We start from the raw sequence: 24,466 nt of genomic DNA, 5'->3' as shown, positions 1-24,466 counted from the left end.
TCACTGGGATTCGTCCCATTCATCCTCATTGTGGCTTTGTTCAACTTATCTCCTTTCAACCAGAATTCGAAAATCATCATCTTTCAATCAGAATCCAAATCAACTCATCAATTCTCAACCAAAATTCTAAAATCATATCAACCAGCATTCGAATTCATCATCTGGATAGAATTTTTGCTTATAATTTCAAAGTCTTAGATTTACTCGTATATATTGCCAGCAAAGAGCTACAGTAATACCCATGGTATATACGGATAATCACAATCCTTGGAGCTATAAGGTAAATACCATCATATCTAGGCCTCAAGCAAGTCAGGGATTCCATATAATTGCGGTACTTCTATCTAAAGACCCACTTTCCAATTTATGAATCTTCATTTTGAATATCAATTTATATAAATTTCATCACACCATTACAATCTTTTACTGGTACTTCATAAATTTTTGTCATTTCTTGCTTTTCGGTTGATCCACTTTAGCCAATTCGCTTTGATACCAGCTGAAAGATGCCTGCCACCTCAACACAACGAATTCGGGGGTTCTAGCAGCAGCAGCAGAAGTAGCACTTCTTGTGTAGGGCAGAGCCTCTCACTCTCGAGGCCTTGCCCATGGATATCTAGACAAGAGACTAATCCCTCGGTTCTTCCAACACCGTACCCAAAAAAATTTCCCTCACCCAAAAAGCATGGGGGATTCCTCTAGGAAAATCTATACTAACGCCATTAAGAGCCTTAACTAACCAAACTGATCTGACCGAACCCGTAAGTCACATGGTCATATCAAGGAAGAGACTTGTACTTGGATTATAGAGACCAACGCTTTTTTCCTCATCAAGAGGCACAGCCGTTGATTCGTTTCCATAGAACAAGGACTATCCGGGATTTACTTCAACTATCGTAACTTAACAAAATTGAGTCTCATTTTTGGGGATCCATCAGTCTAGCCTTACCCCATCCAATCCCATGGGTTAGCCAACCACTATAGTGACAGGATCCATTTAGAAATTTGGTTATGTTTTGCCCCGAGTACCAGAGAAAAGAGTTTCCAGGCCCCCTAGCTGGCGCTTCAAGCAAACTTCAAGATAGTCACACCACTTACACACCCAATATGAAATTGCCTGTTTCACAGATTCAGCTGTCTTCAATGGATTTTAAGCACAGGAAAATGTGGTTCATGCATGAAGACAAAGAGCTATGCTTGGATGGAATTTGTAGCCATGCTTTAACCTTGGTGTCCATGAAGCAAATGAAGAGAGAGTTGAAGAGTTTATGCCTTGTTTACATGCTACAACTCACTCGTCAAGAAGAGGACAATGGGCTGCAAATACATGATAAAGAGATGGATGCCTTGTTGCAAGAGTACAAAGATGTGTTTGAAGTACCCAAATGCTTGCCACCTACTAGAGAAGTTTATCATGCCATAGAGCTTGAGAAGGATGCAAAACTAGTCAATAAGCCTCCTTATAGGTTTTCGAAGGTTGAGCGGGAAGAGGTGGCAAAGCAAGTGGAAGAGCTTTTGGAAATGGGATTCATACAACAAAGCCAATCACCTTTCGCCTCACCGGTTTTGTGAGTGGAAGAAGAAGTATGGATCTTATAGAATGTCCATCGATTATAGGGATTTTAATAAGATCACTATAAAGAATCGATATCCCATTCCAAGGATTGATGATTTACTTGATGAATGGAAAGGAGAAAAATACTTCTCCAAGATAGATCTCAAGTCCGGGTATCATCAAATAAGGATGAAATATGGTGATGAGTTGAAGACGACATTCCAGACTAAACGGGGTCTATTCATGGTTATGCCTTTTGGATTATCAAATGCCCCGGCCACATTTCAAGCTCTCATGAAAAAAGTTTTGAAGCCATTCCTCTACAAATCAGTTTTGGTCTTCTTTGATGACATACTTATGTATAGCAAGTTAAGGGAAGAGCACTTGATGCATGTGTTGGTCTTCTTTGATGACATACTTATGTATAGCAAGTCAAGGGAAGAGCACTTGATGCATGTGGAGCAAGTGTTGGAGGTATTGAGGGAGCACAAGTTGTTGGAGGTATTGAGGGAGCACAAGTTGTTTGCCAAGCAAAGCAAGTGCACCTTTATGTCACAAGAAGTGGAATACTAGGGTCACATTGTGGAATACTAGTGGAATACTAGTGGAATACTTAATGCACGTGGAGCAAGTGTTGGAGGTATTGAGGGAGCACAAGTTGTTTGCCAAGCAAAGCAAGTGCACCTTTATGTCACAAGAAGTGGAATACTAGGGTGACATTGTGAGCAATGATGGTATTAAGATGGATCCCAAGAAGGTACAATGTGTGAAAGAGTGGCCTACACCATCTAACACTATTCAATTGAGGGGATTTTTAGGATTATCATCCTTCTATCTGAGGTTTATACGCTATTATGCTCACATGGCAGCCCCACTTACTGATAGGCTTAAGAAGGAAGCATTTTTTTGGGATGCCGTGGTCGATAAGAGATTTCAAGAGCTCAAGCAAGCACTCATTTCATCTCCAATATTGGTTTGCCCTGATTTTTCTAAGACTTTCACTATACGAGCTGATGGCAAGTGGGAGAGGAATTTATGCCATGCTATATCAACAACATAGGGTAGTTGCTTATGAGGGTAGAAAGCTCGCCGAGAAGAAGAGGGAGCTTCATGTGTATGATCAAGAAATTTTGGCCATTTTGCATGCCATAAAGAAATGCCATCACTATTTGTATGGTGGGCATTTCAAAGTAAGGACCGATCATCGAGTACTCCAATTTTTCCTCACCCAACAAAACCTTTCTCCGAAGCAAAAGAGATGGCTTGCTACCTTACAAAATTATGATTTCGAGATCTCTTACATGGTGGGAAAGGATAATGTTGTGGTGGATGCACTTTCTAGGATGTGGGCTTGCACTCTACATGCTATTTTGGAGGTGTTTTATGATTGGATTCCTGAGATACAAGAGGAGTATTTGGTGGATGACATGGCTAGTCCAATGTTTCAGAAATTACAGCAAGGGTTATGTGATGGATATCCACATTTTGAGGTGCGTAATGAATTGCTTTGGTACAAAGGAAAGGTCTATTTGGTTCCTCATAGCCATGGATTTCATCACCGGGTTGCCCACTACTAAGCAAGGGTGGAATAGCATCTATGTGGTACTGTATAGACTAACAAAAGTGGCTCAACAATTTATGGAGCATGTGTTTAGGTTGCATGGAATGCCAAAGCAAGTGGTGAGAAATAGGGATGTCAAGTTCATGAGCCATTTTTGGAAGAGTGTCTTTGATTCCATGGGACTACACTCACTCCAAGTACAGCCTATCATCCACAAATGGATGGCCAAACCGAGAGGGTGAACAAGTGGCTTGAAATCTATTTGAGACACTATTGTTATGACACCCAATCTTCATAGGATAAATGGCTGCACTTAGCTGAATTTTGCCATAACAATACCTATCACATGAGTATTGGTATGTCTCCATTTGAAGCCATGTATGGGTATAAGGTGCATGTGCCTTCCATTGCATTCAATGAGAAAAAGGTGAATCCTCAAGCCAAAGAGGAGATTGAGAAGATGTGCGCAATATTGCAAAGGTGCAAGGATAACATGGCTAAGGCACAAAACCAAATGAAGCAATATGCCAATGAATTGAGGAAGCATGTAGAGTTCAAGGAAGGGGATTATGTATTCCTAAGAATCCCTAAGTCAAGGTATGCTTCGTTGAAGGGAGACACCAATACAAAGCTTGCTCATCGCTTTTATGGATCATACAAGGTGTTGAGAGGATTGGTGAAGTAGCCTATCAATTGTTGTTACCTTCTACCACAAGGATCCACAATGTGTTTCATGTGTCACATTTGAAGAAGTATATGGGTCCTCAATTGGAAGTAATTGAAGAATTGCCTCCAATGGATGAAGAGGGAATTATTTAATATAGGGCGAAGAAGGTGATTGGAATGAGGGAAAGACACCTTCGTATAATGAAGTACCTTGTGAAGTGGAGAGGCTTGCCTAATGAAGAAGCTTCTTGGCAGTTGGAAGGCTTCATGAAAGACTATCCGGAGCTTCTACAAGCAATGAATCAAAGTGGATGAAGGGTACAACTGTTTGGTATTTTTGGACACCTATTTGCATGGATTTGGATGATGATATGAAGGATGCCATTGCTGTAAATTTACTGTATGGACAGCCATGGTCATTGGTATACTTCACTACTCATTAATCAAGTTTAACAAGACTCTGTGGGCTTATGGATATCATAGAGGGTAGTCCATATGTACATCACATAAGTGGGCATCTCTATGTGGAGTTTTCTTGTGTAAGGCATTTTTGGAATTGCAACAAATGTACTTACACATTCATGAGGGAAGTAAAGAAGAATTCATACAGCCCATACATTACTCCATACATGGTTTCGAGGATGAAACCTTTGGGTGGGGATGGTTTGTTAATCAAAGGGGCTTGAGTTTATACATAAGGAGAGGCTCATAAGTATGAGGCCTAACATTAATGAGTGTGAAACGGTGGACAAGTATATAAGTGAATATTGTATTAGGGTGTTAACTCACTTTTGACTAATGAAATCTACTTCTTGGAGCTCCATGCTTCTATGGCTATGGTGGTACTCCCTTGAGTGCATGTGGTACTCCATCACTCATGAGTGCATGTGGTACTCCATTATGAGTAAAATCTTTCTCTCTTTCTCTCACTATCATTATGAAAGGGGCTTGAGTTTGTACATAAGGAGAGGTTCATAGGCATGGTTATAGCTGGGCAAGTATGAGGCCCAATATTAATGAGTGTGAAACGGTGGGCAAGTATATTGTATTAGCGTCTTAACTCACTTTTGACTAATGAAATCATACTTTTTGGAGCTCCATGCTTCTATGGCTATGGTGGTACTCCCTTGAGTGCACGTGGTACTCCATCATGAGTGCATGTGGTACTCCATTATGAGTGCAATCTTTCTCTCTTTCTCTCACCATCATTAAAGAAAGGTTCGCGGGAGACACCAGATAAGAGGCGTTAGCTTTACCACTAGTGTTAAAACCCTAAGATCTCTCTAGATAATTGTTATGCATAAACATGCATAAATCAGGCATAAACTCAACCACCCAACCACCCCCGAGCCCAAGGGATGCACACATGAATCATAAATGAAATACATCATACCTCTACCTTGATGTCCCATACCATCAAGAGTCCCATACCATCAAGAGGTATAACTCAATCCAATAGCATGTAGCTATACTGTGAAATGGTAGGTGAGTAGATATGGATCTCTACACAAGAGACCATAGCATAAGCCTCCAAGCCTCCAAGCCTCCCTTGAGTGTGCCCCATGCCCCTATTAGGAGGGCCCTCAAGTGACTCCTGACTTTCCATTTCCCATGTGTGACCCTTGGATGTCTAACCCTAACCTTAACCCTTAAGGTTAGTCCTAACCCATGCTCCACTAGAGCTTGTTCTCATGCTCCCATGCTCACAAGCCTAATGGGGGTTAGCCTCCTAGTATATGCACACATAATGTGCATATAACATACTTCCCCTCTCTCAAAACATTGCACTCTTACAATGAAAAGAAGGAGAACTGCGCTGAACAATCTCAACTGACTCCCAAGTCGAATTCCCTATCTTTCCACCTAATTTTAACCTCAAGGATTAGTCAACTACAAAGTTTCCTTTCCTTGAATTCAAAAACCTTATCAGGTTCATGTGGAACATAGGATAAATCTTCGACTTCAACGAGTTCTTAAGGAGTAACTGTGTTATCCTCACCTCCTAGTTTCCCTTTCAATCTATTGATATGAAAGACTGGATGAACTCTAACATGTGGAGGTAGTTTTAAGTTCAAACGCAACCATGCCAATCCGATGTATAACTTGAAAATGGACCACAATATCTAGGAGATAAACTCGAGCACTTTCCCATTGACAAAGTCTGAAAATCTTTAGGAACATTAAAATAAACCAACGCTCCTGGTTTAAAAGACTGAGATGAGCATCCCCTATCAGTATAAAATCGTACTCTATCCTGAGCACTCCTGATAGAATCCCGAGCTTCGATCAGCATTTCCTGTATAAAATCGTACTCTATCCTGAGCACTCCTGATAGAATCCCGAGCTTCGGTCAGCATTTCCTGTATATTACGCAAGAAATCCCTCGATGCATCAAGCTCAATGTCTTGAAGACCAACATCAATAGGTGCCCAGGGTTAATACCCATACATAAGTATGCACAGACTAAAACCAATAGCCGTATATTTAAAATTGTTATAGGCAAATTCCATCATTGGAAGATATTTTTCCCAATATGATGATTTTCTAGAGACATATGCATGAAGCATATACTCTACAATCTGATTCATACACTCTGTTTGCCCATCAGACTACTGCGGCGGATGATCAGAGCAATTCACATTCAAAGTAATTTCCTCGTTGTAAAACATTCGGAATAAAGTAGGAAAACATGGCATTATAATAGCAGAAACCAGGGATTCATTGGCGCCCCGACATACCCACATCTGCATATGGAATAATCGACATCCCGAGTTACCCATATCAACATAGAGAGTCATCAGCGTCTCGATGAGTCACATATGTCCATCCGTAATAATAAACAATCAGGTTGACTATATAAATCACCTAAAGTACGGAACTAGAGAAAGAAATGCCAACAAAGAACACCATATTGGGGAATATGAGAATTTCCCATAAGTTTGGGACACGTGGTCAAAACTTTGGATTTGCCATAACTTGAACACCATTACTCCAAATTGTGCGCTTTAAAGCTTAATAGATCCCTCTTTTCAAGCGCTTTCCAATGATAGGTCACATGATAGGGTTTTGAGAAACTTATAGACATGTTAATCGGGTCCCACCTTTTTAGTATTACAAAAATGGGACTTGGGAGATTCCCAAACTCACGAATATGGTGTTAAAGGAAGAATCCAAATTTCCTTGTCCGAACACAACAAGATAAACTTGTTTGAACTCTAAAGAAAGAGATTTCAACAAGTGAAAATGCCGATGAGATTACTCTCATCAAAACATGCAGGCTATAGATAAAAGAAGTTTATCTAGAGAATGCCCACACTATAACTTCTAGTGAATTTAGAAAATGAGATTGTCTTTGAATGTTGAGGACAACATGCTAAGTGATGTAAGCAAAGCAACAATCTTGAGCCCAAATTATCCCATAAGATAATATATGTGAGGAATCACTAACGTCCCATACCACCATGATACCACCCATACATACCTTAACAATTTGAAACTCCCTAGTATGCCGTCTAGGAAATATGAATAAAATCTTGTATAAAAGGAATAAGATGGCCTTATCCAGACTTTCACATACTAAACCTGTCTCTATATACTTGAGACTACATCAAGGAATAACTCCTTCCGATGAGTACATCATTAGAAAAGAAATTAAATTATTGGCGTCTTTCTTATGATAACTTTCCAAAACACAATAAAGTTAGGGTAGAAAAATAACTCACCTAGATATATAAGCAACTAGGTATCCAAGTTGGAATATGTACAAGAGTATAAGAAATATACTCCAAAATTACGTGCAAAAAACGAAGGCAAATGCTACCTTCAAAGCACATGTAATTATTCAAAAGATCAAAATATCCTTACAAAACCATGGATAAAAGCATAGAAGCTCCTTAAATCCATGAAAACCATAGTTGATCATAAAAATTAATGCATACCATCTAATGGACATCAATCATGCCAAGAGAAGCATTAAAATTGGTGGCCAACTCATCAATCCGGAGTATATGAACATTGTGTCGTTCAAGCAAAACTCCAAAGTAAGCAAGTGAAACACATGTGTATAGCACTCAATTAAAAAAAAACCCTAGACACAAGTGATCTAGGCTGAGTCTATATAAAACTTGGAAAACATCCAATAAAAATCCACCAAAACAAACCGATCAACTAACCCATGATAGAATTTGTCTTAGGCTTAAGAAGTTAAGCACAAACCACACTTAAACAAGTGCAAAATAAGTTATCATGGAAAAGTGTCAAAAGTGAAACAGATTTGAACGCAAATTATAGCCATCAAAAGAAATTAAGGAACATGTCCAAAAAGAATGGCTAAAAACAATGGTTAAAAAATCATGAATACATCGTTTAGAATTAATCCAAACATAAGTATCCATTAATATGAGATATAATCATATTAATAATATGCGAATAATCCGCATCTATCTAATGTCAGCATGAGAAAACGTACTTCAACATTAAATAACCCTCGAAAATATTAAATTCTCGAGAAAAAGAATTATTATGATTTTTTCCTAATTTTCCCTAATTTTCTAGGGCCTCAAAATATAATAATTTTGAATTCCACCAAACTTATCTTATGGCATTCCAAACCTATATATTTCCAGAATATTTTTAGCAATTTGATTTGCCAAAATACCATTGATATTTTAAAAATATCAATTTTTTTAGGATTTCTAAAAATAATTTCTAGAATATTCCTAATTTCTCTTGAGAATCCCATCATTCACGAAATTTACAATTCCACCCGACAATTCTCAAATCCAATGAAAAATTTTAATTTTAATGGATTTTTTAATTTTTTGGGTCAAAAAATATATTTTAAAGGAATTTGAATGATCACGGGCGCCCGAATGGACACACCACATGCCAAACACCAACCCCACATTTTTCCAAAATTTAAAATAACCTTTGTCTAATTTTTCACTAATTTTTAGGAATTTTTTTGAAATTTTTAAATTACCCCGAATGCATTTAGAATACGAACGGTCAAAAAAATTTCGAAATTCCAATGCTTTTCTCGGAATACGGAAAGCCAAAAGTTTCTTGGGAAAATGAAAAGACAAAAAATCGAAATGTGAAAGGTCAAAAGTTTCCGGAATATGGAAGGTCAAAAGTTTTTCCGGAATTTGGAAAGCCAAAAGGTTTCGGGAAAACGGAAAGCCAAAGGTTTTCCAGAAGATGAAAAGCCAAAAAGTTTCAAGAAGAAATTTTCAGAAATTTTTCAGAAAATTTTTATCTCAAATTTCACATTTTCTGGCTTTTTTCCAAGCTTTTTTTGAAAAAGATTTCAAAAGCTTTTTTTTAATAATAAAAAACTTATTTTTTAAAAAAATAAAAAAATAAATAAGCTTTAATTAAGCTTTGTAAAGGTTTTGATTTTTTTAGGGGGGGCGTTTTTTTTCTGCCGGCTGGCTGCAGTGCCCCCCCTGTCTGCGCGCAAGGAAGGAGAGAGGGAGAGAGTAAGAAAAAAAACTCCCTCCTCTCCTTCTTCTCCCCTCTTTCCTCTCCTTCTTCTCCCTTCCATTCTCTTTCCTCCCCTCTCTCTCTCTCTCTGTTAATCAGAGAGATTAACTTTACTCTTTGATTAAAATTTATTATTAAACAATACTTAATCATAATTAACATTAATTATGATTAATGTTTAAAAAATCATTTTTAAGAGAATTTCTCACAAAAAAAGAAGGAAAAATCAGATTTGAGAGGCGGAGAGAGTCCCGCACACACGGGAGAGTATTTCATGCATCAACACGCTGTCCCCTATTGAATTTTAGTAGAAAATTGACAGAAATTTGATCGCATTCCTGCGGGAAAAACTCGCAAAAATGTATAAAATTATATTTTTAATCATAAAAATGTAAAAAAAATTCCTAAAAATTAGAAAAAAATTCCTAAAAATTTTAAAAATTTAGGGAATCCATTCTACCAAAATAATCCACCATAAAATATGTGGTATTTTTGTAAAAAATTCCATTAATGCTTATTTTAAACCATAAAAAATAGAAAAAAATAGCATTAAACTCACAGAATTTCCCCGCAACGTCGATTCGTCCATTGAATTGAAGTAACACACATTCCAGTCCCCATATCGACGATCCACGTATGCAATTCATCAACACAAATCAACAAAATAACATTTTTATTAGTAAATATTAAAATTTACTTTAAAAAATCAACAACAATTAAATAGAGATTGCTTTGATACCACTATTAAAACCCTAAGATCTCTTTAGATAATTGTTATGCATAAACATGCATAAAATCAACCACCCAACCACCCTCGAGCCCAAGGGATGCACACATGAATCATAAATGAAATACATCATACCTCTACCTTGATGTCCCATACCATCAAGAGATATAACTCAATCCAATAGCATGTAGCTATTTATGTGAAATGGTAGGTGAGTAGATATGGACCTCTACACAAGAGACCATAGCATAAGCCTCCAAGCCCCCAAGCCTCCAAGCCTCCCTTGAGTGTGTCCCATGCCCCTATATTATATAGGAGGGCCCTCAAGTGACTCTTGACTATCCATTTCCCATGTGTGACCCTTGGATGCCTGACCCTAATCTTAACCCTTAAGGTTAGTCCTAACCCATACTCCACTAGAGCTTGTTCCCATGCTCCCATGCTCACAAGCCTCATGTGGGTTAGCCTCCTAGTATATGCACACATAATGTGCATATAACAACTAGCCTACTCTGCATTGGTTGGGGAAAGGCTAGAGCAAGTTGTCCAACGTTGTGGAGGCAATGCTCAAGTAGCCGTTAAGAACCGGCCCTAAACCAAGTGTGATACGCAAGCTAAGGGATTCAATCTATATAGAACCCCAAGTAGAGAAATTAGGTTTGTTAGGTATAACATTACCCACTTTTGAGGCTAGGCATGTGGGTTCAACCGTCTCGACCTACCATGCCCTAGATGTGGGCTCATCCTTCTCAGCCTACCACATCCTGATCCAATCCAAACTCATGGACTTGTGCTGTCAAGAAAGAATCCAAATCATAACATATCACTCTCTACTATCCATCCGTCTCGATAATGATACCAGTATAACCATAGCAGCGTATGCATGAGTAGGATGATTGTCTAATAAAACAGCAACAAAGATAAATAATGAAAAACCATAACACAATTTGACCAATCCTCTTTTCCCAGTTCGGAACTAGTCCAACCATACTTCGTTCTAGCACGAGGAACACAATCTCTTAATGTACTGGCAGTTTCATGTACACCCTCATGTCCCCCTTAGGCTGTGGTCTCATATGGGCACTCATAATCATTCTGTAAAATGAGCATTAGTGCTTGTGCCGTACACATACTTACACACTCACCTAAAGATATATCTACTCCCACTGGTCTCTGCCCTGTTAGTCTCAATCTTGGGTATCACCACACCCACACATACGCACACTTCTAGCCCCTCTCCCTCGCTCCCTGCCTTGGTCTTGCCCAGCTCACAATTGACACACATACCTTTCCCATACCACACTTATCTAACATAGACCTACAAAGCCACACACTCCCATGCATACTCCATTTTGGTACACGCACATATTCTTGTGCATATGCAACACCATGCACACTCACACCTATGATACACACACATTGACGATGCACACACATACCTATTGGGTACACACCCACACACATAAGGCTGCATCCACACATGCATGGCATACACGCACACACGGTGCATGCAAATACACATTAAGCACACACATGCACACTGTGCCCACACACACATAAGGTTGCACCCATATATGCATGGCATACATGCACACACGCATATGGTCATACACTTCCACATGTGCTAGATGCACACATGCTCGCATGCATGCATGTATTATGCGGAGGTCTTTGAATCTAAGTATAAGGGGAATGTTGCAAATAGATGGAATGTGGGAGAAACTAAGCCATCTACTTTCAGTCCAAATGTAGTAAAATGGCCAACTTCTACCTCTTCAACACCTTATGTACCTCGTGCAAGCTTCACTCCAACTTCTACTCCCATACAACGATATCCTAGTGTGTATGGACAGCCAAGAAATGTGAAATGGAGTGTTTCTATGGCCAAACCGCCTCTCAAGAGTGATGCCAAATCTTCTTCCCTTCAAGGCAAAGTGATAAAGCAATTGTCACAAGCGGAGATGAAGAAGAAGAGGAAGAAATGCGTTTGCTTCCTTTGCAAAGAGAAATGGAGTCCTGAGTATGAAAAGGTTTGCAACGCAAAGGAGGTGAGAGCTAACATGATCTTTGAGGTGGTTGAAGATGAAGAGGTACCATCGGATTATGTGGATGAGGTTGAATTTCAAGATTGTGCAAATGAGGTGATAGAAGAGCCTACTCTTGACCCTTCTCAAGAGTTTCCTTTTGATCCGGGTGGAGAGGATTGGGTAGAAGTTGAAACAAAAAAAAAGACAGCCATGCTTTGTGCCATTTCACAAGAAGCTAAAGCTGGATGCAAAGGTTCCAACACTTTGAGGCTTTGGTGGGGAAGATTGGGGGTGGATCCATTCATATATTGATTCGGGGAACACACATAGTTTTGTGTGTTCCCCGAATGGTGGGGAAGATTGGGGGTGGATCCATTCATATATTGATTCGGGGAACACACATAGTTTTGTGAACTCTAAATTAATAAATTCTTTGAAACTATGCCCAATAGAGATGATGAAGCCTTTAAAAGTGGAGGTTGCAAATGGATAGCATGAGCTGAGCAAGAGTTGGGTTGCACCAAGGATTTCTTTGTCTTCCGAATATGCCTATGATGCCCATTTGATTGTGCTTGATATGGGCCCCATTGATGTGGTGCTTGGATGTGATTGGTTGCACACTTTGGGTAGATTCTCAATGGATTTTAAGCACATGAAAATGTGGTTCATGCATGAAGACAAAGAGCTATGCTTGGATGGAATTTGTAGCCATGCTTTAACCTTGATGTCCATGAAGCAAATGAAGAGAGAGTTGAAGAGTTTATGCCTTGTTAACATGCTACAACTCACTCGTCAAGAAGAGGACAATGGGCTGCAAATACATGATAAAGAGATGGATGCCTTGTTGTTGCAAGAGTACAAAGATGTGTTTGAAGCACCCAAATGCTTGCCACCTACTAGAGAAGTTGATCATGCCATAGAGCTTGAGAAGGATGCAAAACCAGTCAATAAGCCTCCTTATAGGTTTTTGAAGGTTGAGCGGGAAGAGGTGGCAAAGCAAGTGGAAGAGCTTTTGGAAATGGGATTCATACAACCAAGCCAATCACCTTTCGCCTCACCGGTTTTGTTGGTGGAAGAAGAAGTATGGATCTTATAGAATGTCCATCGATTATAGGGATTTTAATAAGATCACTATAAAGAATCGATATCCCATTCCAAGGATTGATGATTTACTTGATGAATGGAAAGGAGAAAAATACTTCTCCAAGATAGATCTCAAGTCCGGGTATCATCAAATAAGGATGAAATATGGTGATGAGTTGAAGACGACATTCCAGACTGAACGGGGTCTATTTCAATTCATGGTTATGCCTTTTGGATTATCAAATGCCCCGGCCACATTTCAAGCTCTCATGAAAAAGGTTTTGAAGCCATTCCTCTCATCAAATCAGATTTGAGAGGCGGAGAGAGTCCCACGCACACGGGAGAGTATTTCATGCATCAACACGCTGTCCCCTACTGAATTTCAGTAGAAAATCGACAGAAATTTGATCGCATTCTCGCGGGAAAAACCTGCAAAAATGTATAAAAATATATTTTTAATCATAAAAATGCTCAAAAAATTCCTAAAAAATTAGGAAAAAATTCCTAAAAACTCTAGAAATTTAGGGAATCCATTCTACCAAAATAATCCACCATAAAATATGTGGTATTTTTGTGAAAAATTCCATTAATGCTTATTTTAAACCATAAAAAATAGAAAAAAATAGCATTAAACTCACGGAATTCCCCCGCAACGTCGATTCGTCCATTTAATTGAAGTAACACGCATTCCAGTCACCATATCGACGATCCACGTGCAATTCATCAACACAAATCAACAAAATGGACCTCTACACAAGAGACCATAGCATAAGCCTCCAAGCCCCCAAGCCTCCAAGCCTCCCTCGCGAGTGTGCCCCATGCCCCTATTATATAGGAAGGCCCTCAAGTGACTCTTGACTTTCCATTTCCCATGTGTAACCCTTGGATGCCTGACCCTAACCTTAATCCTTAAGGTTAGTCCTAACCCATGCTCCACTAGAGCTTGTTCCCATGCTCCCATACTCACAAGCCTAATGTGGGTTAGCCTCCTAGTATATGCACACATAATGTGCATATAATAACTAGCCTACTCTGCATTGGTTGGGGAAAGGCTAGAGCAAGTTGTCCAACGTTGTGGAGGCAATGCTCAAGTGGCCGTTAAGAACCGGCCCTAAACCAAGTGTGATACGCAAGCTAAGGGATCCAATCTATGTATAACCCCAAGTAGAGAAATTAGGTTTGTTAGGTATAACATTACCCACTTTTGAGGCTAGGCATGTGGGTTCACCCGTCTCGACCTACCATGCCCTGTGGATGTGGGCTCATCCTTCTCAGCCTACCACATCCTGATCCAATCCAAACTCATGGACCTGTGCTGTCAAGAAAGAATCCAAATCATAACATAGCACTCTCTACTATCCATCCGTCTCGATAATGATACCACTATAACCATAGCAGCGTATGCATGAGTAGGATGATTGTCTAATAAAACAGCAACAAAGATAAATAATGAAAAACCATAACACAATTTGACGGATCCTCTTTTCCCAGTTCGGAACTAGTCCAACCATACTTCGTTCTAGCACGAGGAACACAATCTCTTAATGTACTGGCAGTTTCATGTACACCCTCATGTCCCCCTTAGGCTGTGGTCTCATACGGGCACTCATAATCATTCTGTAAAATGAGCATTAGTGCTTGTGCCGTACACATACTTACACACTCACCTAAAGATATATCTACTCCCACTGGTCTCTGCCCTGCTAGTCTCAATCTTGGGTATCACCACACCCACACATACACACACTTCTAGCTCCTCTCCCTCTCTCCCTGTCTTGGTCTTGCCCAGCTCACAATTGACACACATACCTTTCCCATACCACACTCATCTAACATAGACCTACAAAGCCACACACTCCCATGCATACTCCATTTTGGTACACGCACATATTCTTGTGCATATGCAGCACCATGCACACTCACACCTACGATACACACACATTGACGATGCACACACATACCTATTGGGTACACACCCACACACATAAGGCTGCATCCACACATGCATGGCATACACGCACACACGGTGCATGCAAATACTCATTAAGCACACACATGCACACTGTGCCCACACACACATAAGGTTGCACCCATATATGCATGGCATACATGCACACATGCATATGGTCATACACTTCCACATGTGCTAGATGCACACATGCTCGCATGCATGCATGTTTTCCCCCCTACTACTAACGATTACGCTCGGTCCAACACACACTCTGTCTCCCATGCTTTTTTCTATCGCCTTGTTGGTACCCCTCACCATCAGAGTTGCCGCTCTCTCTCTCTCTCTCGCTTGTTCTTGCTTTCCTCTTGGGGGCTATGCCTTGCCCACGACCTCTTCTTCCTCTTTGTCTCGGTTTCCCCCTGCCAGGCATGCGAACCCTTTCCCTGTTAAAAAAATCTTGGGACCCTATATTGAGCCCTCTTCCCATGCAACCCCAACCTTTCCCGCGCTATATTGGATAGCTTTTGGGGAGAAAGCTATCCGAGTTGGTCTCTCTCCCGCGCACGCATAAACAATATAACACACACACACACGCGCCAACTCTCTCCCGCGCACGCATAAACAATATAACACACACACACACGCGCGCGCAGATTTATTTTTGCATTTGCATTTGGAGTCTAGAGGAGTTAAATAAGGGCTTTCTCTGTCCGGGCGGCCGTTGTGAACAGGCCCTAAAACGCAAGCTAAGGGCTATATAGAAGCCCAAGCGCTGCACAGAAGAGAACTTACTGAGTTTTACTGTATTGAGTTTTGTCTCAGCAGGACGAAGATGGGAGGAGGCAACGATGGATACGCGTACAAGGGTTCGGGCACGAACGCGCAGGGCAACCACTACTGCGCCCGCGACCATGGGCCTTCCGCGCCCAACCAGAACGCCTACCACTACTCCAACCAGAACGGCTCCTACTACTACTCCAACCCCAACGGCTCCACCTACTACAACAGCGGCAAGGGCTACGCCGCTTACAACCCACCTTCTTCATCATCCGCCCCCACCAAGAAGTGATTGCAGCTGCCTAAGGTGAGCCCTCCCTCCTCCCCTGTTTTTGTGTCCTTGCAGGACATGGCCTTCCTTTTTGCTGCATTGCCTGTTGCGTTCATGTCTACCTACTTTTTGACATGCTCGGTTCTCTCTCCTCTCGCGTTCACGAATTCCCACCCTTTGTATGAGGATATGGGTAGTCATGGGGCTTACCCCGTTTTTGGCCCCCCAACATCTATGTCGGTTGGTTCTAATGAGAAATGTTTCATGATTGTTGGATGGCTGTCATTTGCCCAACAAGTTGGGTAGGTTCTAACCGGTTGAGAAAGTGGATGGCTGCAGGTGAGAAGATGATGATTAGTGGGAGTCTTCTGAAGTTTTTGATACAGCTTGCTGATAGATCAGAAATGTAGCTTGGTCTTGGTTATAGGGATTGCTTCTTATGTGACAAAGTATGTATGGGTACATTGTAGTTGGCACTGACATTATCTCCTCAATGCAATGCTATGTCTTTGGTAATGCGACATGGTTCAGTGGTCACAATAGGTTTTGCAGTGCCCTATTTGTCTGATGCATTCTTATTGTAGTTCATCTTTCTTCAAGTGCCATGCGTTACTTGTCCTTTGCTTATGCGGACAGGCTGTGTGGGTTGCTAGCAAGACAACTGTGTGTGTGTGTGTGTGTGGTATGTGTGTGGCTTACTGGTCTCTTTTATCATCTTATATCCAGAATACTGGTGCAATCAGGATATTGTCCCTACGCGCATGATTTATTTTTGCAAATTGAGGTGGTAATGTTATGGGATATGCGAGGTCTCCAGCCACAAAAGCATGCATGGCATAAGCATTCAATCTCGGGTGCATAAACATTAAGTCTTCATCAGTAGATGGGAGAAAAGGCAGACGGGTGATACAAGTGAAAGTTTTATTAATGTTATGTGAAATGCCATGATAGCTGGTCACTGCCGAAATCTTTAACAGGCCGTGCATTTCTTATTAAAAATCAAGGTGAAAGGGAAAGGTGAAGCATTTGAACACCTTCAAGACGGATGTGGGGGCCTTCGAATGATGCAAAAACGCAGATGGGTGCCTTTACATGATGCAGATGGGTGCCTTTACTTGCTGCTGATGCTTTACTGGAGTGGTACAAGCCAAGCACTGATGACAGCTTGTGAGAAGCTTTGCTTGAGGACTTCTGAATGTTGTGAAGGGTCCTCAGGAATAGGGGCCGATGAAGGTGGATGTTACCTCCTCTCATAAAATGCAAGTGCCTTTCTCCTATTGTATCTTGGATAGTTTGCTTGGAAGTGCATTGCTAGAAGTGTATGTCAAATGCGGTGCATTACAAGGTAAGTAATACTTGGATACATTTCTTGAGTCTCTGTTGCTAGATGTTTATGGCAAATGTGGTGCACTACAAAGGCACAAGTGAGCAAGGCATAGAGACGGACAAAGTACATGATGCTGAGATCCCAAGAATGGGGTTTCTAGGAAGAGCCATGCAATTGTATTATGCCAAAATGCCAAATGTGATGCACTTGGCCTCATTGTGCATTGGAGGATGAAGACTTTCCTCCTAGTCCAAATGTCACCAAATTTCTCTTCTCAAATTTGCTTTTGAACTTAGTAATCTGTCAATTTTACTAGAACGTATTTTGAGTATCAGCTTAATGATAGTTATTGTAATCGATTTATCAAACAAAGGGGAGAATCAAAATTTGCTTTACAGAATTTTGTCGACAACAAGTGCATGCACTTGAATGTTTGGAAATGAAGCAGCACAAGGGTCTGTCCATCCTTAACTCTCATTCAAAAAGCTGGTGGTAGCATATAAGCAGCCAAAAAGGACATAGAAATACATGTTGAGGTAATGAGACAAGGGATGTTAAGAACGGTGTTGTGCTTGGCGATAGGTTTGCCAAATTACATGTGTTAAACTTACAATTACTTGTTTTTGCATTTCTAAAACATGTAGCAGCAGAGGATCACCTAAACACGGTAGAGACACATGTTTGCACACTAGCTACTAGTGTGACTTCTATTTCCTGTGCTTACTTCAAGCCATTCCCATCAAATACATGTTGAGACACATGTTTGCACACTAGCTACTAGTGTGACTTCTATTTCCTGTGCTTACTTCAAGCCATTCCCATCAAATACATGTTGAGAGCTCATGCGTGCATGAGCATTGGGGTGGTGTCGGCTCATTGAACAATGAGCGAGAGGGTTTTCATAATGGTAGTCCATTATCAGAACATGGGTCGGAAGATGGTCAGTCAATACCCTAATTAATAGTGAACAAAGTGGAGAGAGTTTTCATAATGGTCTATGTAATGCATGCTTACTACAAAACCTTGCAAATGCATGTCTTCATGGAGAGGTAAATCTCGTTGATTTGGATGCAGATGTAGAGGATGGCCAAGACCCAGATGAGTAAGTATTGAAGGAGTCCGAGGCAAGGTTGCTATAATTTCTCACATCAACATCATGTAGGGTATGTTGGCATCCTAAACCTCTTTATACCAAGGCCTCATCCAGGGGCTTGATTCTTAACAACTCTGCCTACATAATTGCCTCTGCTCTTAAACTGTGTAACATTTTCCTTGTTAACCTCCTTGAGTAGTGTGTGGTAGAATTTCCCACACTCTACCTCCTTCAATAGTTTGTGGTATGGATATATCATGGGAGGAACCATAGCATTTATAACACGTTCGAAGCAAGTAAAAGGCTTGGACATAAAGAATTTGTGCAAGTTTGTGCATTGAAAGAGACAAGCGATGTCATTAGAATCAATGATCTTAGCCTAACCCTTGAAGGAAAGGCGGGTCAGTGGTTTAGACAAGTATCCATACTAGAAAAAGCTAGCTTCACTTGGCTCAAAGCGGCATTTGTCAAGGCACACACTAAGATTGGCCCTAAGTGGAGCCCTTAGATGCATCTCTAAAAAGCAAAGCAAGAAGAAGGAGAATCTACTCGTGAGTATATCATGAGACTAATGCACCTAAGCTCTCGTTTGCAAGCCGGTACGTAAGTTTAGCAATGCTAATATTTTGAATAGGTTGCTCGTTGGCCTTAGAAACCCTAAAGTGAACAAAGGACTAATGTTGCACCAAGACAAGATGTGGGAGTCTGGAAATGGAAAAGTTTCTTTTCTTTGAAGATAACCTAGAGGTTGCTCAACCCCTTCTAGATTCCACCATTCTGAATAGCTTAGTCCCGTGCACCTCCACACCTGGCAACCAAACCATCAAGAAAACCCTAGCACCCAAACTGCTCACATGGAATGACCTAAACACACATGATTTAGTTGAACTTGTAGCTCCGAAGACCTATGAGCATATGAGCAACTCACACACACCACACAAATTCAAGAAAGGAGATGGGGGGGAGGGAGGGATCTTGCAATGTTTTTAATAACATTCATCAATAAACAATTAGCTTTTGATTAGCCCCACAACCCCACCTTTATTCACATTCCTTCTAGCCTTCTCCTTAGCTTTCCTTACACTCATTTTCCCTTTCACCTTTCTCCAACTTCCCTCTCCTGCAAAATCCCCATCATTCCCCACAATCCCTTTTCATTTATCCTGTACGTGGAATGTTAAGGGGATTAAGGGAAAAAAAGAAGAGCGTTTCTTTTTAGGGTTTAGTCAAGGAATGGGGTTTGTCTATATTGGCTATTCAGGAACATAATTTTTGTGGGCCTAAAATTTTGAGAAAGGATAGGTTTAAGGATTGGGTTGTAATGTATGGGGGTGTGAATGGAGGGTTTACTGGAGTCATGACCATTGTTAAAAGCTATTTAAATCCTAAGATCATAGCTAATCATCCTAATGGGAGAATTTTGGTTGTTGAAATGGTTTTGGAAGGGGAGAGGATTTGTATAATTAATACCTATGGGGCTTATAATCATAAGGTGAGGAGTGGGATGTGGGAATGGATAGCTAATTTAAATTTTCAGTGTCACTATATATTTATGGGGGACTTCAATATGGTTGAGAAACAAAGGGATAGATGTGGGGGGAGCACTGTATTGATGGAACAAGAGAAGATGAAGTGGAAGGGCTGAGAGGAAAATTAGGCCTAAGGATGGATGGGAGATGGGTGATTGGGGCTCAGATCCTGGGCACACCTATTTTAGATTGCAATACTTTGGGTCATCATCCAGATTAGATAGGGTTTTCTTTAGCCAACAAGTTGTGTGGGTTCCTCATACTCTCAAAATATTTGTGGATTCTAGTACTGCATTGTCTTATCACTTGCCCCTCAAATGGGGATGGCATATAATGGGTTTGGAAGAAGCTAAGCCAAATAAGTTTCCTACTAGGAAACTAAGGGTAAACAACTTGCTTCTACAGGATGACCTATTTGTCAATCAGAGTGAAGAGGCAATAGAGATACTTAAAAGTAGAGTTAACATGCAAGGATCTTGGAGGACTTTTCCCAATGAAATGCAAGGTATAATTGGGGGGTTGGGAAATTGAGAGCTGAGGAAAGAAGATAAGATAGAAAGAGATGGGGTGATCTATTAGAATCTTTGCAGAAAAAGAGGCAGGTTGGGAAACTAACTGTTGAAGAGACAACTTGGTATTTCAAGTGTCAAGCTGGGTTAAAGAGTGAAGATGAGAAATGCACCATGACGGAGGAAATTAGATATAAATGGAAAATTTTCAACAACAAAAGGAAGCAAGATGGGTACTTGTTTAAGCTGCCTAGGAGGTTGAAGGGTAAGGAGGTGATAGGTAGGGTCATGGATGAAAATGGATAGGAAATGAAAGGGACGAGGTTAATAGCCAAGAAATGGGTGGAGCATTTGGGGTCAACCCTTAGCCTTAAGGAAGACTACTCAATTAGAAGGTTCCAAGCTGAGACCAAACTACTAGAGCAAGTTAACAGGAGATTGGACCCTAATAGGGCTAAATGGCTAGAAAGAGATATCGAGCTAGAGGAATGCTGAGATGCCCTTCTAAAGTTGGGGAGAGAGAAATCTCTTGGATGGGATGGACTATCTGTGGAGTTCTTCATTGCTTTTTGGCCTTCTTTAAAGAAATTTGTATGGAGAATGTGTAGAAATGCCTTTAAAACAAGTAATTTGGATAAGGACTTAAAGGAAGGGTTGGTGAAGCTTATTTCTAAATAGAATGAATTTAATCATTGGAGGCCTATTACATCGTTGACTATTATATACAAAATCTTGGCTAAAATCATTGCTATTAGAATTACCCCTATCCTTTAGGAGATCATATTTGAGAAACAGCATGGATTTATAAAAGGAAGGTCTATATATCACAATATTTATGTTGCTATGCTGGGAAGAGATGTGGCCTTGAGGACTAAGCAAAAATGCATTCTCTTGCAGCTAGACTTGGAGAAGGCCTATGATAGGGTTCATTAGTCATTTGTGGCTAGAGTGATGGAAAACATGGGGTTCGTTTTCAGAATGGCTTCTTGTATATACACCCATACCTTGGGAGGAAACTCCAAATTATTGTTGAATGGGAGGGTGGTGGGGGGTTTAAGGTAAACAAGTCAATTAGACAGGCCTGTCCTCTTGCTCCTTTATTATTTGCTATAGCTTCTCATCTCCTAATTGTGGCTTTAGACCTTTGCTTGAGGGGTGGGTAACGAAGCTAAAGTTGAGCAATGGAGAACAATTGGTCATTCAATGCCTTAAAGATGATTCTTTACTTTTTTGGGAGCTGATAATGACAATGCTAGATTGGCCTTAAGCATTATACAAAAGTTTAATGATGCCTCTAGCTCAAAATGTAATATTCACAAGTCTAAATTAATCAACCTCTTTGAGGAAAATGATTTTGAATGAGAAATATTAGGGTGTGAGGAGGTGAAGAGGGGTCAAATTGTTAGATACTTAGAGGTCCCTTTTGGGGTTAAGGTGACCAACAAACAGTTAACAGACTGGGCAGCACTGGACAGATTCTTTTTGAAACTACAAAACCTTGCAAATTCATGTCTTCATGGAGAGGTAAATCTCGCTGATTTGGATACAGATGTAGAGGATGGCTAAGACCCAGATGAGTAAGTATTAAAGGAGTATGAGACAAGGTTTCTATCACTTCTCACGTCAACATCATGCAGGGTATGTTGGCATCCTAAACCTCTTTGCACCAAGGCCTCATCAAGGGGCTTCATTCTCAACAACTCTGCCTACATAAGTGCCTCTACTCTTAAATTGTGTAACATTTTCCTTGTTAACCTCCTTGAGTGGTGTGTGGTAAAATTTTCCACACTCTACCTCCTTCAATAGTTTGTGGTATGGATGTATCATAGCCTCTTGGGAGGAACCATAGCATTTATAACATGTTTGAAGCAAGTAAAAGGCTTTGACATAAAGAATACATGGAATCTCTAGAAAACAACGTTTACTTGATTATTGAGAGAGAGAGAGAGAGAGAGAGAGAGAGAGAGAGAGAGAGAGAGAGAGAGAGAGAGAGAGAGAGAGAGAGAGAGAGAGAGAGAGTGATGGAGGAAAATGGTGCTTATATTCAACCGAACAAGAATGTGGGATTCATGATAACAAGCTGTAGATAGGTGGGAGACACATGTAACAAGAATGTGGGATTAATGATAACAAGTTGTAGACATGTGGGAGACATATGTAACAATAATGTGGTATTCATGATAGCAAGCTACAAACAGGTGGGAGCCACATGTAGCAAGAATGTGGCACTCAGGATAACAAGCTATAGGCGAGAGGCACCTGTAAAACTAGTGAGTAAAATGAGTGATGTAAGAGAGAGAGAGAGAGAGAGAGAGAGAGAGAGAGAGAGAGAGAGAGAGAGAGAGAGAGAGAGAGAGAGAGAGAGAGAGAGAGAGAGAGGAGAGGGAGGGAGGGAGGGAGGGAGAGAGAGAGAGAGAGAGAGAGAGAGAGAGAGAGAGAGAGAGAGAGAGAGAGAGAGAGAGAGAGAGAGAGAGAGAGGTGACGAGTATGCTTGAATTATTACATAAAGTTCTTAATACAAATGCATTTGGTGGAGCAGTATTTTTGGATCCAAGTGAATTAATCAATTACCCATGAGTGCTTAATCAATGGACAGGCACCTAATCTGGTTCTCCTCATGCAACATTCCCCTCTACATTACATTCCCTTGGGAAGGCACCTAATCTGGTCCCCCTCTCTCCCCTTTCCTCTCACACTTGACCAATCTAGACTTGAGCCATCCTCTAGTATTGTTTGGTTAACTAGAGTTGCAGATTTGATCCCCATGCACTTACACATCTACCTTCCAAGAACATGAGGTGTCCCCTAGCTATGATGGTTTGTGACACCAAAAAGTGCACTTGCCATGCCCACGGGATATAGATCACCCTGAGATGGAGATTATGTAGCACACTAGGACTAAGGGGTAGTGTACCCCATATGCCACTCCCTATAGTGTACCCCATATGCCACTCCCTATAGGGTATAAAACTCCAAGGCTACGAATGCACATAAAATTTTTGACCCCACTCCTTATAGGGTATGCAACTCTAGGGCTATGAATGCACATACACTTGCAAATTCGGTGCCCATGCACTTGCACATCTACCTGTCGTCGCCAAGAACGTGAGGTCTGTCCTAGCTATGATGGTTGTGACACCAAAAACTGCACTTGCTATGCCCACGGCTTGTCATTTGAAATGATTCAAATTGAAAGGGTGTTAGGAAGAGAGTCTATAGCACAGCTACCCGTGCTTGCAACCACACCAAGTCTAGCTACTTTAGTAGTAGAGACCCTTAAGGCTCAACCAAACAAAGCAATGCAAATTACTAAGCTTGTGAGAAATACACTAGCACAAGTGACCTCCTGCACCACATTGAGTGCTTTGTGCAAGTTTGAACATTGAAAGAGACAAGTGATGTTATTAGAATCAATGATCTTAGCCTAACCCTTGAAGGAAAGGCAGGTCAATGGTTTAGACAAGTATCCATACTAGAAAAAGCTAGCTTCCCCTGGCTCAAAGCGGCATTTGTCAAGGCACACACTAAGATTGGCCCTAAGTGGAGGCCTAAGATGCATCTCTACAAAGAAAAGCAAGAAGAAGGAGACTCTACTCGTGGGTATATCATGAGACTAATGCACCTAAACCCTCGTTGGCAAGCCAGTACATAAGTTTAGCGATGCTAATATTTTGAATAGATTTCTCATTGGCCTTAGAAACCCTACTGTAGAAAGGACTAATGTTGCACCAAGACAAGACGTGGAAGTCGACTAATGTTGCACCAAGACAAGACGTGGAAGTCTAGAAATGGAAAATTTTATCTTCTTTGAAGATAACCTAGAGGTTGCTCAACCCCTCCTAGATTACACCATTCTGAATAGCTCATTCTCGTGCACCTCCACAGCTGGCAACCAAACCATCAAGA

The 24,466-nt window shown here is 40.8% G+C and overlaps 2 long non-coding RNA genes across 3 annotated transcripts in view; one reads left to right on the top strand and one right to left on the bottom strand.

Moving 5' to 3' along the window:
• LOC147640863 (uncharacterized) overlaps nt 1-24,466 on the bottom strand; it is an 81,696-nt gene that overhangs the window by 21,802 nt on the left and 35,428 nt on the right. The gene's annotated exons all lie outside the window — the stretch shown is intronic.
• On the top strand, nt 15,482-17,195 carry LOC147640865 (uncharacterized). 2 transcript variants are annotated; one of them, XR_015268516.1, is made up of 3 exons: nt 15,825-16,138; nt 16,442-17,005; nt 17,181-17,195. It is a non-coding gene; the product is annotated as an uncharacterized LOC147640865 (long non-coding RNA). The 2 variants fall into 2 exon arrangements; XR_015268515.1 differs by lacking the exon at nt 17,181-17,195 and having other exon boundaries at nt 15,482-16,138; nt 16,442-16,618.

Source organism: Cibotium barometz, chromosome 2 (assembly GCF_041138505.1).
Source record: "Cibotium barometz isolate CiBa-2024 chromosome 2, ASM4113850v1, whole genome shotgun sequence".
In the NCBI taxonomy this organism is placed as follows: domain Eukaryota; kingdom Viridiplantae; phylum Streptophyta; class Polypodiopsida; order Cyatheales; family Cibotiaceae; genus Cibotium; species Cibotium barometz.
The sequence above is the reverse complement of the archived record's forward strand: the minus strand, read 5'-3'. Positions and strand labels throughout refer to the sequence as shown.